The following is a 16174-nucleotide window of genomic DNA, read 5'->3' on the forward strand; positions in this document are numbered from 1 at the left end:
TGGAGAGATAAGCAACTGCTAAATTACACTGGTGCTAGAGAGTAGGAATGCTTTGGAGTGAGGCTGATCGGTAGGGTGGGATGGAATCAGGAAGCTCCTGTTTGTAATGGCTTCTCTGGTGCTGTCTGCAGAGACTTCTGTACACTCTTGCACTTCGTGTTGGAGTTAAGTTAATCATATTCCCAGCCCACAGCAATCATTATCCCATTTGCTCAAAGGTCATCTGTTTTCTCTCTCTCTCTCTCTCTCTCTCTCTCTCTCTCTCCCTCTTGTTGGTTTTGGTCAAATCCCCCCCCTCTTTTCCTGGTTCTTCATTCTCATCCCACTGTATCTATGTATATCTGTTTTCTAAAAGAGTATATTTAAAAACATGCATTTTATATTTCCACTTTGGAGCAATGCCGTGAGGTGTATTCTACTTAGGGTGATTATCTGGAGGGACATCAAGTGTGTTCACTCTTTACTGGAGGTACTGAATTTGATTATGTGGACAGAAAATGATCTGATGTCTATCCCTGTATCCCTCACTTCCTCCCTCTCCCTCATTCTGTGTGTCTGTGTGTGCATGGCGCACGTGTCGCTGTGCATGCATGTGAAAGGCCAGAATGAAAGTGCTCTTCAATCAGTCTCCCACCTTATTTTGAAACAGGTCTTTCACTGAGCCTGGGAGGCTTCAATTTGGCTAGAATGACTAGCCAGCGAGAACCAAGAGATCCTCTCTCTATCCTCGACTCTATCCTCAGGTGTGGAATTACAGGCATGTGCTACGTCACCACCATGCCTGGCATTTTACGTGAGTGTTGGAGATCAAACTCGGGACTTCATGTTCATTCGGTGAGCACTTTACCGACTGGGCCATCACACCAGTTTGGTCTGTTTTTTTAATATATGTGCCTACACTTAAATTCATTTCCTTAATGCAGTTACTAGAAAGGCATAGGAAGGGCATTTTTAGCTGTTTTTTTTTTTCAGCTTTTCATCTCTGCCCCCAGGACAAGCCATAAAAACGATCAGACCATCTCCTTCTTTCAGAGGCAAGCACAGACATACTTACTGGGCTTGAGTGTTGTGTGTGGTCAATGCACCCCTGTGATCTGAGGAGCTCAAGCAGTTCCTGATCCAGGGCAGATCAGAGGTGGGAAGATAAAGGTGCTCTTCAGCACAGCACCAGAAACTGCAGATAGTAATCCGCTACTAGATGTTGCTTACAATTGGCTTGAGCATGGCACACAAAGGTAAAATGACATACAAACAGTAAGCAAGCGTTATTCCTACTGTTCAGAGCCTTTGTTATTGTTTTTTAAATTCTCAAAAAATGCCATGTCACTCAAAAGAAAAAAAAATAAGCCCCATTTTCCCAAGGATCTAAAATAGTCACCTGCCTAATCTCTCTCCCTTGAGGCTGCCTGTGCAAACTCACCTATCTGCTTGAACAGGGGGAGACAGAGCTTGGGTGTGGAGTGGATTAAAGAGGGAGGAAACATATTTACTAACATTTCAGAGACGCAGTCTGCCTATGTATATTTATGGACAGATTATTGCAGATGAATGTCCTTCTAAAAGGAAGCATGTGTATACTTCTCATTTACAGTGACTGAAGGTCATGCTGCCTCATATTTAACCAGGTACTCCAGGCCTGGGAAGAGTAATGCAACCAGCAGTTACCCAACCCTGTTCCAAAGGGAAAACATCAGTGCCCCCATCAGGGGAAAGCCGGAGATGCAATGAAGTAGTCAGAGCATCGTGGTTTAAATACTCTAACCATACACTTTCATGACTCTACCCATATTCACTGCATCTTGGAATATGCCTGTCTTCTACTCTTTTCCTCTTAGTTTGCATACTTGAATCTATGCAATGCCAAGCTGAAATAATCATTTCTGTGAAAAGGCTAACTTGATTTCCCCTCATTGGAATATTTAATTAGCCTTTAAAAGATAATTTCTCTATGAGTAAGATGTGTCCCTCATTTTCTCATTTTTATTATATATACACGAGCATATATATATATACATATATAACAATTTATATATACATATGTCTATATAACATATATAACAATGTGTATGTGTATAGACAATATAAAACAATATTATTAAACAATAATCCCTTATCACTCCCTCTTTATAACTACTGGTAATTTCTATTATACTTGTCTTTCCATTAATTTGTCTATTCTATGAAGGACATGTAAGTGGAATCATGTAATTTTTTTCCTCTTTTGGTCTGGCTTGTTTCATTCGGCATAACACTGTCAACGTTCACCTCTGCCGAAACATGTATCAGAAGTCCATTCTCTTTTAAGGCTAATATATATGATGTATGTATATACCATATTTATTTACCAATCTACCAAAGGATGGTTTGTTTCCTTCTTGGTCTATTGTGAAATTTTGCTTAGAACACCGGAGTTTGAGTGCCTACTTTAAGTGATTTTGGGTAATACACAGAATAGGATTGCTAGATCTATGGTACTTTAGTTTTTGCCAGGGAAACGCTTGTGAACCCTAAAAGACCACTAGAGGCCAAATCTGAAACAATTGCATTGCAGTCTCTTTATTCCAGCTGAGCTTGGGCCAGCACCGATCTCTGATGCAGAACAGGAGAGGGGAGCTCTAGCTACCCAGTTTAAACGAAGCATTTATAGATGTAAGAAAGGGTTATTTAGCCTGGTGCACATCTAATGAGAGCATTATGACCTTGCCCTTAACTGGTTGGTGCTGAGAGACAGACCATAAACTTAACTTCTTTTTCTTCCTGATTGGTGGTTGTTAGGAAGTGAGGTGTCAGGGGAGGGCTTGTAACCTGGAGGGGGGGTGCAGATTTGTTGAGGAGTAACCTGGAAACTTGTACTAAATGCAGATTTTGTTAGGGGGTAACATGGAAAACTGGTGTTAGGCACAGGCATTTAGTGTGTGTGTGAGGGGCAGGTAGCCTGGAAACTGGTGCTAGGTACTGACCTGTCAGTTAACATAGATCAGGTTCCTTAAGATGGAGGCTGAACCCATTGTCTCTCACTTTCATGGTTATATCTCTCATTTCTTTTCTTAAAAAAATAAATTTATTTATTTATTTATTTATTTATTTATTTATTTATTTATTTTATTTATTTATTTATTTTTCCAGATTCCTCTCCGGGTCCACCTCAGCACCCTGCAGATTTCCACATACTGCTTCCCCCACCCCAACCCCATCTCTACAAGGATGTCCCACCCCACGCACCCACCAGACCTCTAAACTTCCCTGGGTCCCCAGTTGGTGCATCTTCTGACTGAACCCAACCCAGCAGTCCCTCTGCTGTCTATGTGTTTGAGGCCTCATCTCAGCTGGTGTATGCTGCCTGGTTGGTGATCCAGTGTCTGAGAGATCTCAGGGGCCCAGGTTAATTGTGACTTTTGGTCCTCCTCCTACAGGGTCACCCTCCTCCTCAGCTTCCTCCAGCTTTTCCCTAATTCAACCAGAATGGTCAGCAGCTTCTGTCCATTGGTCAGGTGCACACATCTGCATCTGACTCAGCTGCTTGTTGGGTCTTTTGGAGAGCAGTCATGGTAAGGTCCCTTTTTGTGAATGTCCCATAGCTTCAGTAATGGTTTCAGGCCTTGGGACCTCCCCTTGAGCTGGATCCCACTTTGGGCCTGTCCCTGGACCTTCTTTTTCTCAGGCTCTTCTCCATTTCCATCCCTGCATTTCTTTCAGACAGGAAAAATTATGGGTCAGATTTTTGACTGTGAGATGGCAACCCTATCCCTCACTTGATGCCCTGTCTTTCTGCTGCAGATGGGTTCAGTAAGTTCCCTCTTCCCAATGTAGGACATTTCACCTAGGGTTCCCCTACTCTTTGAGTCCTGAGAGTCTCTCACTTCCCAGGTCTCTGGTACATTCTAGAGGGTCCTCCCCAGCTCTTTCCTCCGAAGGTCACCTGTTTCCATTCTTTCTGCTGGCCCTCAGGGCTTCCGTCCTTTTCCCCCACCCAATACCAGATCATGCTCCCCTCTCCTATCCCCTTTCTCTTCCTGTCCCTCCCTTCCTCTCCCATTGTGGTTGCTTTCTTCTCCCTCCCAAGTGGGACTGCAGTGTCCTCAGCTTGTTGACCTTTTTGAGTTCTGTGGACTGTATCTTGACTATTCTGTACTTTTTTGTGTGGCTAATATCCACTTATTAGTGAGAACATACCATGTCCTTTTGGGTCTGAGTAATCTCACTCTGGATGATATTTTCTAGTTCCATACATTTGCCTGCAAAACTCTGGATATCCTTGTAGTGGAGTAGTATTACATTGTGTAAATGAACCATATTTTCTGTATCCATTCTTCTGTTGTGGGACATCTCATTTTTATTTCAAAGAATAAACAAATAAGCAAATTGTCTAAACAATAATTTAAGAGCTACCTATTAAGAGATCCTAGTCAAATGCTACAACTGTATCTTCCAATGATTAAATCTAATCATCTTAATCTAACCTCTTCTACTGTAAGCAACACACCAACTCCAGGACGGGGTCTCTCAAAATATATGGTCTACTTTATTGTGTCTATAGCAGAATTACTTCAATTATTCATTTGTGTCATTTTTTTTCTGTTTTTTTGAATAGCCTTACATTTGCAGCATAAGGTCCCTCCTGCTCTCAAATGTTGATGGTCGGTGCATATTCCTCTTCATGAGCATAGCACTTTCTATACAGGAGGAGGATGCTTTCATCGTTTTTCTACCCCCTCATCTATGCTATATTTTTTTGTCTAACCTTGAGTTATTGAACAGCTAGCATTTGCAGTTCCTTATTTGCTTAGTGTTTAGCTTTGCTGTGGTTAAGACGGTGTAGAATTATTTTAGTTCCTGTTGTTGGAATATGAACAGAAATGATACAAGCCACTTTTGGGGTCAAGGTATACAATATTCCATGTAATTACTATGTGTTTGTCTATCTATTAGCTGAATAGCACTAACAGGATCTTAAAGTTGCAAATAGAGGCTCTATACCACAAAGTTACAACTTGGAGGACAGTAAACCAGAATAAGTGCAGGAACAAAAATGCTCACAAAATACTTTGTGGGAGAAGCCATCAAGATGAGGTATTTTAATATCATTGTCCTTGTGGTTTGACAACTCCCTTGAATAAGGATCTTACCATTCTATTAACAGTTCTTCATTATTCCCACCACTGTGTCTCCATGCAGATGCTCATCCTTTGATTAGCTAGCATCTTGGGTTTCCCATCTTCCTTGCTTTCTTGGTCACTTGTCTTAGGAGAAGGCAGGTAACTCCACCCTAACTCTATGCTGAAAGAGTATTAATCCTGTACTTGATAATCCATTTGGGACTGCAAGCCCCACTCTAAAAATCTTTCATAGCAGGCTTAGTAAACATGCATATTTACTGATGTATGTTTACAATAGCTTGTCCAATAGCTTGTCATACCATCCATAGGTATTGAATAAATGTACATTAAGTTGAGTTTATGTTGCCTAGTTATTCCTTATTTTACACTGATTAGGGTGCATAACTCCTGTTTTTAGTCACTATTAGGTCAAAAGTCATCAGCAACTTGGGAGTGGTCATTCTGAATTACTATTCATTCTGTATCTTCAGTAGTACCTAGCATACACTGCCTTGCAGGCTGAAGCACTCAGTGGATGGTAAATTTAATGAGGAAGACAGCAGGAGGTAGACCAAAAGACTCCATGTCTTCCAACTTGCCATTTTATATTCATGACATACAGAGAGGTTGATACAATATTAACCTTTGCATTATGGGGGAAAACACTTCCTAAACTCTTGCCTAGAAACCACCGTGAATCGTTCCATCAAATTAGTGAGGCATAGTTGTGTACATAGTTATTGAGTGTATAGTTTAGTGACTTTTGGAAAATAGAGACAAAATCTTTAGAACCATAATATTAAACAATACCTTCACATCCAGAAAACTCTTTTATTTTCCTTCAAGCATGCCAATATCTCTTTTATCACTTACATTCCAGTGGTCCAGACACATATTGATTGTATTTTTCTTTTTTTATTGGATATTTTCTTTATTTACATTTTAAATGTTATCCCATTTTCCTGATTTCGCCTCCGAAACCCGCTATCCCAACCCCTCTCCCCCTGCTTCTATGCGGGTGCTCCCTTACCTACCCACCTACTCCCTACCACTTCCCCACCCTGACATTCCCCTACACTGGGGCATCGAGCCTTGGCAGGACTAAGGGATTCTCCTCCTATTGGTGCCTACCCAACAAGACTATCCTTTGCTACATATGCAGCTGGAGCCATAGGTCTATACATGATGTACTCTTTGGGTAGTGGTTTAGTCCCTGGGAGCTCTGGTTAGTTATATTGTTGTTCTTATAGTTGCAAACCCCTTCAGCTCCTTCAATCCTTTCTAACTTTTCCATTGGGGACCCTCAGTTCCAATGGTTGGCTGTAGCATTCATCTCTGTATTTGTCAGCTCTGGCAGAGCCTCTCAGGAGAGACAGCTATATTAGACTTGTCAGCAAGCACTTCTTGGCATCAGCAATAGTGTCTGGGTTTAGTGACTGTATGTGGAATGGATCCCCAGGTGGGGCAGTCTTTAAAAGGCCTTTCCTTCAGTGTCTGCTCCACACTTTGTCTCTGTATTTCCTTCTGTGAGTATTTTGTTCCCCCTTCTAAGAAGGACTGAAGCATCCACACTTGATCTTCCTTCTTCTTGAGCCTCATGTCTGTGAATTGTATATTGGGTATTCTGAACTTTTATCACTGAAGACTTTTTGTGTATTTGAAAAGTTTACACAGACAAAACCGACACAACATGTGCTACTTTCATCTACTGTCTTTCATTCAACTTTATGCTGATGAGATTTACCCAATTAGTCCACATACCAGCACTTCCCTTCTTTCTATTGCTGAGTAGCTCTCCATTGTACATACATCTCCATGGTGGATATTCACATTGTTTCTAGATTTCTAATAAAGTGATATTATGAATAGGGCTATGAATAAACTTCTATTAAACCCCAAACAAATTTCCCTGTAGACATATGTCTCTATTTCTTTTCAATAAATACTTTTCCATCCCTCCTCCCCTGCTTCCATGAGAGTGCTCCCTCACCCACCCATCCACTCCTGACTCATCACCCTAGCATTTCACTATGCTGGGGCATTGAGTCTTCACAGGACCAAGGGCCTCCCCTCCCACTGGCAGTCCTCTGCTACATATGTGGCTGGAGTCATGGGTCGCTCCATATGTACTTTTTAGATTTAGTTCCTGGAAGTTTTGGGAGGGGTTTTTGGTTGGTTGATATTGTTGCTTCTTCCTATGGAGTTGGCAATCACCAAAAGCTCCTTCAGACCTTCACCTAACTCTCCATAGGCATTTTCTAATTTTATAAGAAACTCTAGTACTCATAAATGAACAAGAATTGTAGTTTCCTGCACAAACCTGTACAAGATCAACCAAGCCAACATTCTGGTATGGAGTATGAAGGGATTTTTGAGTTCCCACCCCTAAATGAAGATATGTGGACAGCTGCTGTCTGCTGGGGGAAAGAGAGATGTTTTTTCTTGAAGTAGGTTAACCATGGTCCAGTAGATGGCTTCATACCCAGAAGTATATGAGGACAACTTGTATGTGTGTTGAAGTTGGTGTGGAGGGAGAGAGGTGGAAATTTGCATTTAGGAGGAATCAGAAGACACTATAACCAAAATAAATTGTATAAAGTTGACAATTAATAAACTATTATGAAAAAACCCTATAACCTTAGCTTAAATTGGCTGAGCCAGTTTTTCAACTCCCAGCAGCAGTGTGGGAGGCGTAACTCTTCCACCCACTTGTCAACTGATACTAATAGGGGAGAAACTAAAGTCGGTCTGGAGAGGAAGAGAAGAACATGAGGGGAGATGTAGCAGAGATGCGGAATGGAGGGGAAAGGAAAGGGGGGAATGGAGAAGGTGGAAGGGGTAGAGTAGGGGAAGAGACTGAAGAGGAAGAGAAGGAAAGGGGCGGAGAATGGAAGGAAAAACGCAAAGTACTCTCCTTAAGAAATTCAATGATAAATACAGATTATTTTCTAACTTAATTTTTTTGAGAAAGCAATTTACTATCCATCTATTCCAGGTTGGCCTAGAACTCACAATGTCACCCAGGCTCATCTCAAACTTGCAGTCTTACTTTATCAACTTTCCGAGTGCTGAGATTATAGGCATACGCCAGCACATGCCACAGTCTGCTCTGATAGTTCACCAACTAGAAGGCATTGCCTTTCTGGGGATGACTATAAAGCAGTATCCATCCTGTTGTCGAAAGTCTGTTATGAGCATGTACTTTAGGGAGCTGATAGATTTCAAATATAATTGGTATGGGAAAAGACCATTCTGAAAGAATTCTTTTTATTCTAGGACCTGGCAATAATTTTGAAGTTCCTATTCCTGTTGGTATTTTCAGAAAAAGTGTTTTTTTTCTTTTGTTAAAGCATAAGAATGAAGGATTTCCTCATAGTAGGCATATCAACATAATGATTATAAGGGAGAAATAGCAGTAACTATGACAGATAGCATGGAGAAAGAAAGAAGAGCAGGACATGTATTCGTAATGTCACTTCTGCCCAGACAGGTTCAAAGCTGATTTTGTTCAACATCGAAATATAACGAATCCTTTTTTGACATATGATTTCCAGATCTAGGTAAAGTCATGGTACTTCTGGCTATGATGAATTTGAATATAGAAAATAAAATGATTTTTTTTTTGTGAAGACAAACACAAGGTGTTGAAAATCTATCAGAAGTGACTGTTGTTATGGGTTCTTGTCTAGCTTCCAAGTTATTCTCTTTGCTGATACAATCCCAGATACAGAATCTGAGATTGTTTCAGAAATAACTCATCAGCTTTAAACCTAGAGGAGAGTAAATGAGCTGGGTTCTTAGCCTTGCTGTGCGTTCAGCACATAGGGTCACAGGACGGAAGTTGGTAGTGTAGTAGAGGCAGCTTATAACAAACTCACATTTAAACAAACACCCATGTAACTTACCATTAATCAACTTTCCTCAACTACTCTCACAGCCATTGCCAAGGTAAACGGGGTAGATGTTGACCATCCTTTTCTTTTAGGCCCCTCCTTCTGTCTATTTATGATCTCCTTTTCCCAAGCATTATGTCCTTAGCAATTGAAGTTGAGGAGTCTTGTGTGTGTCATACACGCGGGAAATATGATCTCTTACACATTCGTTAATTTATCCAGTATCTATTGATGTTCTGACGTTGTTTACCATATGCTAGCTCATGGTGCTAAGGACACAGTGAACAAAGCAGAACAAAAGGAAACAAAATTCTGTTTTCATACCAGCAGGGGGAGACAGACACTAAAAGAAGAAACGTCAATTCTAGGAAAGTGTTAGAAACGGATGGATATGGAGAAGGAAAGTAAAATAATGCAATTGAACAGTGTTGGGGTCAGGGAATGGAATGCAATGGGATGATGGTGATGATGATGATGATGATCTGTTATATGTATTAGAATGAAGTGTTAGTTGAAGCCAGGATTCACCAGACTGGCAAAGTTAGGATTTACCTAACTACTCCTAACCTTGTCACTACCTGACAACAAAGCTGTCAAAAAAGGTCTCAAGAGAAACCATTTTGTACTCAATTGAAATTTGACTAGAATGAAATTCTATGTGGGTTGTGACAACAGCATGGTTCTCAGAACAGGAAATAAGGTACCAGCACCGTTGTCTCCTTTTAATGGTTATGTAAATGCATCCTTACGGTTATACAGTGCATATGCTGAGTGATGGCCTGTTCCTACCCCTTTCTTGTAAATTGCATACCATTGCTAGTGTCCAGAAGTATTTTTCCTAATGGAGTTTTATTCCTGGCCTAGTCTTTTTCTATGTGTTATGATTTCTGAACAAGACTAATAAATATATTTGCCTCCTTTCCCAGACTTCGTTGTGCTAATATTTCAAGTGCATCAGTGCTTTCATCTTTAAAATGACTTGGAAAAAGGAGAATTTGGTACTCATAGGACACATGTAAATGTCAGGTTCAGAGGACACACAGAAGTGCCACAAATTACTGTTTACTCGCTAGAGAACACAAACTTTAACCTTCTCACTCTAGATAGATATAAGATGTTTTTACCAATTCTTAAATTGTCATTCCTTTTAATTTAGTACTTTAAGAGAAGGCTTTCATCAGCATGCTGTTTTCAATCGCTGTATCCTTCTCTTTTGAGACACGGTCTTATTATGTAGCCTAATCTATCCGTGAACTTGAATTTCTGCCTCAGCGTCCCAAATAAGCATTTGATCCATTCACTGATGTAACTTCGAACAAGAAAGATCTTATCTTTTTGTTGCTTGTTCTTAGCCTGGGTCTCTCTGCCCTAGGCTGAATTTGAACACACGATCCTCTTGCTTATATGGAGTACCTGGATTACAGGTGTCCTGAAGGTCATCTTCCTTCCTTCCTTTCTCTTTTCCTTCCTTCCCTTTTGCCTTTCTTCCTTCCTTCCTTCCTTTCTTTTTGTCTATGTCACAAACAATTTTTTTAGTTTCAAAAAACATAATTTTAATTATTGATTTTAAAGACATAATTTGATTTTGAAAGTCATCAGTGTGTTAGTGAGTTTATCTGCTTTATTTATAAGAACTGTGTTGGTCACCCGCTTTGGTTATGTGTAAATATTCTTCAAATTGTTTTTTGCAGGTTCTCACTAGAAACAAAATTGATTTAAATTCACTATGAAGACCCTAGTTTGCTTTTGAACTTTGATCCTTCTGTTTCAGGATTCTAAAGTCTGCGATTGCAAAACACGCACCACCATGCTTTTGTTTAAACACGCACACATTGTGTGTGTTTACCTACATAAGAAATTTACATAATACATATACAAGAAATTTAGTTAATAGTATTATAGTAATATCTGGGTTTAATATTTTTAGAGGTTGATGTCATACTATTTTCCTTTCCTTCAAATCCTCACCTAATAGTTCAGGACTGGAAATATTCATTTAATCATGTATTCTTGTCCACAAATGTAAAATACTGAAGCCATCACGAACTAATTGCTTGCAAGAATTATATAACGTCACCATTTGGGGGTCAAATCTCACATGAAATCTCACATAACTTTTTCTGCTATGAATGTCTTACAATAGTAAAACTTCCCTTTATGGAAGGGTGATGTAAAATAAAACAATCACTGAAAAACCAAGTTCAGTTCCTGAAGAATTCACCTGTGTATATCCTTGACATAGGCATGAGATGAAGTCGGTGGGTGGGCTTGGCAAACACTTCCATTCCTTAAAGCAAATGTGTTACACATTGGGTTTAAAAGCCTTCCCAATTCTTTCCCTGTGGACTTTGGGGTCCACTTCAAACAGCTGAGCTGGCTCACAGAGCAGAGCTTTCATTGCAGCATCCTTCCTGCTCTATCTTTTCCCTGCTGGCCTCATTATTGAAAATGTGCTACTGTCACATATAAATGATGTTGCTCACTGAGTAAGCTCAATAGCATTTTCTTTTCACTCCGTTTTTCTTCCAAATATAACAATAAGCCATTTTGCTTTTGTGGAAAAAAAAAGATCACAAGCCTCTGTCACTACTCCCAGGCTTGCAGTGTGACATGAATGGCAGCCCAAGTGACTGATCTATAACCTTTTGGCACTCAGGCAATTAAATTGTCCATAAGCTTTGCTGTGCAGGCAAAGCAAACAGAAATATACAGGGATTTAATTTTGAGTTAGCAAAACTGTCTTTTCATGATGTTTCATGGAATAAAAAATTTTCTTTAGGAAAAATTCTATAGAGGACAGTGAAAATTATTTATGTTTTTCTATTTGATCACAGTGAAAGATAAGCTTACATCGTTTGTTTGTCTTTGCCCATGCCTGCAATTTTCCCACATTCAACCTTTAGCATTTGTTTCTATTGTCTTTCAACATAGTTAGAAGCAGGAGTTAGGAAATTTAAATTTCTTGGTCTGGGAGTACAGCTCAGTAGTAGAGTGCTTGCTTAGCACTCATGAGACACTATATTTGATCTCCAGCACCGGAAAAACAAAATAGAAAAAGCCAGAAAACAAGTTTCTGATGCTCAAAGAAAAATGAAAGTCAAAAATAACCCTTGCAAAGGAAAGTTGCAATATTTTCATTCCCACAATGCTGGGAGTTGTCAATGATTTTATTTTCCCTAATGAGGCAATAACTCAAGAGCTGGTCCTCTTCTGTCAGAAGACAAATATTATGAAACAGAACTGTCATTTGTCTCAGAGCTACGCTTTGTGCAGAGGCGTATGTGTATGTGCTTGTAAGAAAAAGGGTATTTTCTCAGCCAGGAGAGAATGAGCTGTAATAGACTTATTACTAAGTGGTTTATCACAAAATCTCAGCACTGAAAAAGAACATTAAAGGTCATATGGTTCATTCTCCTGTCTACAAATTTACTCATTCAAAGCAGAAGGTTCAAGTTAACGCATTTTAGAAACTACGAAACACTGTCATTTCCTAGTAAGACTTTTCTTCCAAAAATGTTCTGTGACACACATATTTTTCAAATTGGTTGTCTTTAGAATTTCCTGACATTGAGAAAAATGCATCCTGGACTGGGTTATAATGTTCTTAGGAAAATGATGCAGTGTCTCCTCTGACACCCGCCCCCCCCCAATCCAGAAGTACGGCTGCTCACTTTACTGTTTGGTTTTGCTGCCTTTTATTGGCTGTAGAAGATAGCACTGCCTCAACTGTCCTACAGTTGATTGTGACATTAATGGCCCTAAGTGCACCACCACTACTCTGCCCATGCCCTTGTGTATTTCCCACAACCATACTTTATAGACAGTAGAAAGGTTATGTGACTTTCTCTGGCCAATGGGGCATTAGAGAATATAATATGAGCTGTGTATTGAGGACTGCCTTCAACTGTTTTCCTTTTTGCATATATATGTCTGTTTGGTTGTGTGTGTATGTGTATATATGTGGATGTCTGTGGGTGTGTGTATTTGCATGTGAGTGTTGGATTGTTGCTTGTGGCACACATGTGTAGGTGCATGTACACAAATTTCACATGTATGTGGGAGCCCAAGGTTGACATTGAGTGTCTTCTCCCATTTGCTCTCCACTTTTTATTTTGAGGCCAAGAGTTTCACTTGAATCCAGAACTTGTCTATGTGGCTATTCTGTATAGGTCATTTGCTATAGAGATGATCTGTGTCTGTCTCCTAAGTGTTAGAATCAGAGGCCACCGTACACCCTTTGCATCTTGCATGAATGCTAGAAGCTAGAGGTCTGAACTCTAGTCTTCACTCTTGTATGGAGCTGCTCGGTTCTTGTTTGGAGCAAGGCCACCTGCTCAGTTGTTGTTTTCCTGGTTTTATTTTCTTCCTGACAACACCCATAAGATCCTTTTGCAAGGTATGTATGACACACCAACACCAATTAAAACACAATGTTTGTGATGCTGTCTCTGAACATTCAATTTCAGTTGAGCCACCAGATGACTGAAATTGCATTAAGTCGCACCAGGAAGAGAAACCCATATTTCAATCCTTTGTTATTCTCTTTTAATCCCACTCCCCTAGATAAAGCCTAAGCTTGGCCACAGACAATGTTCATTTTATTATGCCTTCATATTAAATAAGCTAACACTTGCAGGCAAAACCCCACAGCAACCTATTATGAAACATTCTAATCATGCAGGCCTTCAGCACTACTGACTAATTCTGTTATATTTCTCTTGAAATAAATAAACCTAAACAAACATTTTATACCTTTATATTTTCTTATCTTTTCTTATATGAAGACCTTCCCCTTTCCAGCAACATTGCTTGAAATGGAAATATTAGGTGGGGTGAGTTTTCAGAAACTTTAAGAATATAAGCTTGAGCAAATAGTGGGAAGCATTTGTGATCAAGATAGAGAGCATTTCCATCATCTCAGAATGTTCCTTCCTGAGTCTTTGTAAATATGTTTTCATTTCTTTGAGCAAATAGTTGCAATAGAGTAGCTGAACCGAAGGATAATAGTATTTGCTTAGAACTTACCACAGATATAAGATGTAGTAAATTTGCCAATGCCACAGCAGACAGTGTCAGACTGTTCCTCTGACAATACACAATGGCTTTTTGCTTGCTATTTCACATCTGTGCCACCCTCCATTGGGATATATCCACAATTTCCCAACAAGGTCTGAATCTCATCTCTTGTGATATGCTCACTTCCAAGTTTTCCTTCTGTGACTTTTCTCTTCAGCCCTAGAGATAGTGGCTGTTTCCCCAATTTGTTATTCTTTTAGAAATATTTCACTTCTTTAGTGGATAATTCAGTTATGACAATTATTCATGTTAAATTTTCCCTACCCAGATTACTGATATGACTACTGTGTTTTACCTCTATCTAATTATCACACCTCCCTTTTCTATTGTGCCACAGATGATACTCTAAACACCAACAAAACAAGTAACAGAATAACAGCAAAAGGAAGCCAAACTGCCATGTTTTGTTTGAAAAAATGCAACAGTATCATATCAGATTTCTTTATTTTTCCACTTGCTATATTCTCAGACATCTGCAATTCATCTCTATTTGAAGACAAAGCAAGCTCCAAATATAAATAAATTTATATTATTATGTTTAAATCCTCAATAGGGACTTCTAGCTTTGGTTTAAAGAAGCACAGAACTCATTTTTCTCTTTTCTCTTCCAGGACACCCACCCTTGGCTGCAGCTTTGAGACAAACCTGGGAATCCTTCCACTATTTTCAGTTATATGGGGTGGCTTGCCTGAAGTAGAAATTGACTGCTTAACAGGGATCATAAGAATCTCCAGACAGATATCGCCATGGATGTTGGACCCAGCTTGAATCCTGCCATTGATATTGGACAAGTAGAAGGGGCATTTGTTCAGGGCCTTGGTCTCTTCACTATGGAGGAGCTGCACTACTCCCCTGAAGGGAACCTGCACACTCGTGGCCCCAGTACCTACAAGATCCCTGCGTTCGGCAGCATCCCCATTGAGTTCAGAGTATCACTACTCCGGGACTGTTGGGAGCCTCCTCTTTTCCTGGCTTCTTCTATCTCCTTTGCCATCAAAACGCCATTCGCGCAGCTCGAGCTCAGCACGGAGATAATAATACAAAACAACTATTCCAGCTAGACAGCCCTACCACTCCGGAAAAGATCCGAAACACTTGTGTGGACCAGTTCACCACCCCGTGTGTCACTGGAATACCAGAAAACTATAAATCCTGGTCTGTGAGGATCTGAAGAGAAGGTCTCCAGCAGTGTTTTGTACTACAGCGAGGATTCCTTGTAGCCACAAGCACAGCCTGTAGTATCCAGATTTCCACATGCCGCATGGGACTCAGCACGATGGCATTTTCTAGAAAATGGACAATATTGGTCCAAATAAGAGTTGCAAATAAACCAATAAGCAAATGGGGAGCTGTTGGCCTAAGTAGCAAAGAAGGAGCTTGGGTAATTTGAGTCTATTTTGATCACGTGTTTGAAATGAGTTTAGGAAGTATTTGTGTTAAGTCCCTACTCATCGAATGGCCTATATAACCAGGATTCTCACACACCTCCTGAAGCTTAAACCAAAGTTTCTCTAGATCTGCATGCCATATTCAGAAAGCTTGTATCTCTCAAGCCACTAAGTGCCATGTTGTAACCTCAGAGCCACACTCACAGTTTTCAGTGAAACAGCAGAGGGAGATTAAAACCTCCACCTACATGTCATGGAAGACAATAAAAATGAAGTGAAATTGAAAAAAAAAAAGATGCACAGCACTGTAGGGTCTAATCTGTCCAATTTTATAAGGCAAACGTAACTGCAAATTATTAATTTATGTTGAACCTTTAGAAAACTGAGGTACTACGGCAACCATATAACTGAAAATTTTAGAATACTCAGGGTCATTTGGGGAGTTATAAGACATGAACATATGCTAATTTGAGGCAGATCCTGCTGCATTCCATGTAAATTGGAATGGGGATTCAGCTAAATGCTTTCAGTAAATTACTAAAGGCCAGGTGTAGCCTAGTCATAAGATATCCTTTTGTATAATTTTTATACATCTCACTAAGAATGTATAGGAAAGTTAATATAGAATTGTGTTAGACCTTCTATCATGCTGCTAGCTAAAGGAGGAGGGGAACAACAGTGACTATTCAAAATCTATCCAATCTACAACATATTTTCCACT

The 16174-nt window shown here is 39.8% G+C and overlaps 1 pseudogene; it reads left to right on the plus strand.

Moving 5' to 3' along the window:
- The first annotated feature begins 687 nt into the window (after positions 1 to 687).
- LOC116889047 lies at positions 688 to 15927 on the plus strand (annotated as a pseudogene).
- Positions 15928 to 16174: the final 247 nt, after the last annotated feature.

Source organism: Rattus rattus, chromosome X (assembly GCF_011064425.1).
Source record: "Rattus rattus isolate New Zealand chromosome X, Rrattus_CSIRO_v1, whole genome shotgun sequence".
NCBI lineage: Eukaryota > Metazoa > Chordata > Mammalia > Rodentia > Muridae > Rattus > Rattus rattus.